Source organism: Amblyomma maculatum, chromosome 6 (genome assembly GCF_055883805.1).
Source record: "Amblyomma maculatum isolate TAMU_Amacu chromosome 6, ASM5588380v1, whole genome shotgun sequence".
In the NCBI taxonomy this organism is placed as follows: Eukaryota; Metazoa; Arthropoda; class Arachnida; order Ixodida; family Ixodidae; genus Amblyomma; species Amblyomma maculatum.
The window spans coordinates 90,632,735-90,636,933 of record NC_139349.1 but is presented as its reverse complement, the minus strand read 5'-3'; the positions used below and the strand labels follow the sequence as shown (position 1 = coordinate 90,636,933).

Sequence of the window (4,199 nt, the reverse complement as noted above, 5' to 3'; positions counted from 1 at the left end):
ATTGCGCTGGAGTTGGGAGGCGGCCGTGGCTACATTTCAGCTTCCTTTCGGCATGCATCCTATTGATTCTCCTCAACTGGCGAAATATCTTCTTCAGCAGCGCTAAGAAAATTGTAATTCGTACACATCATTATCTGAAATTTACCGCGATGAAAAACAACGTGCCGATGGTGGGGACCGAACCGACGACCTCCAAATATCGGAGGTCATGGGTTCGGTCCCTACCATCGGCACGTTGTTTTTCTTCTACTTTGTGTTTAATTAACTTTCCCCTAAGCAGATTACATTACTCATTTCTGTGATTATCCAAGTAAAAATTAAAAGAAAAGACATAAAACATAATCCCCAATGCTTTCCTTGGCCTCGCCGACTGTTGGCTTCTTTCCTTCATGTATTATAACGAGCACCCTCATTTCCCCTTCATTTTATCTGCGTGTAGCTTACGGGGTCTCGGTTCTGGCAGTCTTGCAGCCATAGGTAGCGTAAGAGGGTTCTTGCACAGCTTTCGCCCTTGCTCTTGATCACGTTCTACGTGACGCTGGCGGTAACACAGGACGTTCCACGTCCGCCGCTATGGTTGAGAGTGGCGCTGGTGAACACTCTCAAGGTTAGTATACAGACAACATTAATATCCGAGAAAGTAGCAGGGGGGACAGCGGCCGATGTAGCTCAGTTGGAAGAGCACCGGACGTGATATTCGGAGGTCGTGGGTTCGGTCCCCACCATCGGCACGTTGTTTTTCTTCTACTTTGTGTTTATCTTTCCCCTAAGCAGATTACATTACTCATTTCTGTGATTATCCAAGTAAAAATTAAAAGAAAAGACATAAAACATAATCCCCAATGCTTTCCTTGGCCTCGCCGACTGTTGGCTTCTTTCCTCCATATATATATATATATATATATATATATATATATATATATATCGCAATGTATGGTTTCAAAAGTTCCATAGTCTTCCTGCGAACAACATCTCTATATAGTTCTAATATATTCAACTGGAGAAGATAACACTCCCAAATTATAATTGCTCGCTCACGTTCAGTCAATTTGATGACTTTTCTGATGGGAAGGAATGGAACATCCAAAAGGGAACTTATTGCTTTGTTATTTACCAAACTTGGTGACAGAATAATGTTTTTTTTCTCGAAAAAAATTAGGCCATTTACCTCAAACGCACATTTTTAGTCTTCGCCGTGAGTTCTCTTCCAAGACTGAAGACTCAAATTTAGGGGCATTCTTGATGGATCGTGCGTTGTGTACCCCTTCCTATCATAGAGCCACTGTCCACGAAGCATCGTATAAAAGCCTCATTGAACGAACGCTCATTCTCCCTGGGCTTTCGGCTGGTGGCATTTTAGCAAAGAAAAAAAAAATAAGACTGCACCTTCGTACGGAGTTTGAAAAATGACGAGCTCGGAGCTTCAACGCAACGAAATAAAATTCAACCAGCAAAAATGACTTCAACAAAAGGTCGGCGGACAAGCCTTAAAAGAGTCGTCACTGTGTTTTCGCTATTTTGGCGATGAGCCTTCCTTGGTGAAGCTCTTTGCATTGCTTTTAACCTCTTTATAATATGTTGTTTCCTGCTTCCATTAATTTTATTATATTACATTCCTCCACTCTGCTCTACGAGATCTAACGTGGAAAGACTGGTGCACTTCGCCCGCCTTCTCTGGTGGCGCCGCGCGCATCACACTGTCTTTCCATTACTGGTCCGTCTATCCCACAGTGCCTGTCGTAACTGAGTTAAGCGCATGGGCCGGAGCTGCTTTGCGAGGACCCGCCTAACTTTCTTAACGTCGCCCTAGTTCCCGTCAACTCGGCTTCGTGCATGGCCCGAACAAAAGAAGAAATTCGTTTCCCTACTGCTCGAACACGAAAGGCGCCACCACTCTCACGTGTGGTTGCATATTCTGCTCCTTCTTGACAGCATGACCTCAAGGACGTTGAGTGAATTTCAAGAAAGCGCTGCAGGAGAGTGTTTGGAAGCGCGACTCATGGAAATTAATAAAACGAAAGACATTGGAAAAACAGGAAAGTGAGAGCTGGCCTTGCAGCACTCTCTACGAGTGCAGTTATTGTATTCCCGTTTACGTTCATTCTTAATATTGTCCTTCTTGTTTTAGCCTGAACTCCATTTTCAGTCACCGGGAGCTAGGAAATTCGAGATAGGCAAATTGACGTGCTGAGCTGATTCAAGTGTTGAGGTGTATGAGTTACAGACATCGAATAAAATAGCGCCCATTAGTTTATCATACAATAAAATTAATTATTCTACAAAGAGAACAATTAGCATTCTGTGCAGGTATAAAGTGACCTTTAGCCCTTTAAATACAAGCGAAACCGTTTTTTCGACATATTATTTCCAGCTTGTCTTACAAGAATCTCCAGCATCATACGTCCGTATCATTCGGATAGCGCACTAATGATTGCATCAGACTGATTGATTCTTGTATGTTTTACAAAAAATCCGTATCTCTGCCCTACATCTGCCACACATTAGCACGCCTAATCGGCATAGTTGCAGATGTTCAACATGACAAACATATTCTTGCAGATTATCCTAGAATAGTAGTCATAACAACATACATGCTTTTTCTGCATACCAGAGACTAACTTAGGCTTTAGTTAAGAGGACTGAATCACAGATATTGCCTGTACTTCCACGCAGCCATGTTTTTTAGTAATCGCATCGCGGCCTCTATGCTATGAACTATCTAATTGTATTGATAGTTATATATGTAGTATATATACAATATATATATATATATATATATATATATATATATATATATATATATATATATATATATATATATATATATATATATATATTCTAACAGTTATTGAGCCGAAAGTCCGGAAAACACCCTGCGCCTAGAAGACTACCGAAGTCCGAGAGCGGTCCGAGTGCGATAACAGGCAATCAACTTCTTCGTCTCCGCCAACTTGCAACCAACTTCGTCCTCTATACCACCAACTAGCAACCAACTTCGTCCTCTATACCAACTAGCAGCCAACTTCGTCGTCTACTCTAACTAGCCACTGATTGTCTCCGCTTCGTCGTCGACTATAGTTTGTATCACTGCACCCATCCCCTGTAGCATCGACTCGATGCGACGCGGTGCTAGTAGGAAGAAGTTAGCGAACGGGTACACAAAAGTGTCACAAGGACCCAGTGGCGTTGATGAAATATTTAATCATGCACGATCGTGATAGGGCTTCAGCCGAACCACGTTCACAACTTCAGGACGGAGCTGGGGCCACGGGAACAATGGCGTAGGTGACATCAGTGATTAGGCGGACATTTTCATAAGGGCCGAGTTATAGGCGTAGTAACTTTTCAGATAGGCCGCAATGACGAGCAGGCGCCCACACTCACACGAAGTCGCCGGCTCGTAAGTGACGATTTTTCGGTCGTGGTTATACCGAACAGCGTTATTCGCCTGGTGGCGGTGGATTTAGAGGCTAGTTCGTGCTAGTTGGAGCGCTTCCTCAGCACGCTGAACAAAGATGTCGGCGTCAAGTTCGGTGTCAGAGCCGCAAAAAGGACCAACTGGCATCACGGTGTTCAACGGCGTGTTCATTTGGCGAGCGAAGGCCAGCTCGTTCGTGCTCGTTTCGTTCGTGCTGCCTGACTCACTCGTTAACTGAGCGCCTATTTTATTTGATTTATGGAGTTTTATACCCCAAAGCGACTACGGGTATGAGTAACACCGTAGTGGTCGGTTCGGAAATTTCGACTCTCCTAGCATTCAGCGCAGTTTGTGTGTCCCTAGTCCTTTGCCCTTGTCTGCCAGTGCTGCGACACCATAATGTTTGATAACCACCACAAACTAGCCCAGCAGTATGGACAAGCAATATCGGACAAGTCTGGCAGAAATCTCGCTGTGCACTGCAAAGACTGCGTTGGTTGTAGAGACCAAAAATGTCCGGCTGACCTTCACAATGTTAAGGTTATGAAAAGGATGAAGGACAAGTTAGCCAGAGAGATTTATGAAGCATATGCAATTTGTGATTTAGGAGACCAATGTGTCAGCATGCCATCGGTGGTTTTGTTGAAGAAGGAAGTAGAATTTTTGCGCAAACCGACAGGATGTTAACGACAAGAAAGAAGTTGGCTGCACACGTGAAGTGAAGGAAGATGGGCGGTTTCCAGTTAATATAGTTGTCAGTGCAGCGTTGTCCTTGTGTGCG

The 4,199-nt window shown here is 43.9% G+C and overlaps 1 non-coding gene across 1 annotated transcript; it reads left to right on the top strand.

Annotated features, from left to right (window-relative positions):
- The first annotated feature begins 658 nt into the window (after window positions 1-658).
- On the top strand, window positions 659-731 carry TRNAS-UGA (transfer RNA serine (anticodon UGA)). Its single transcript has one exon. It is a non-coding gene; the product is annotated as a tRNA-Ser (tRNA).
- Window positions 732-4,199: the final 3,468 nt, after the last annotated feature.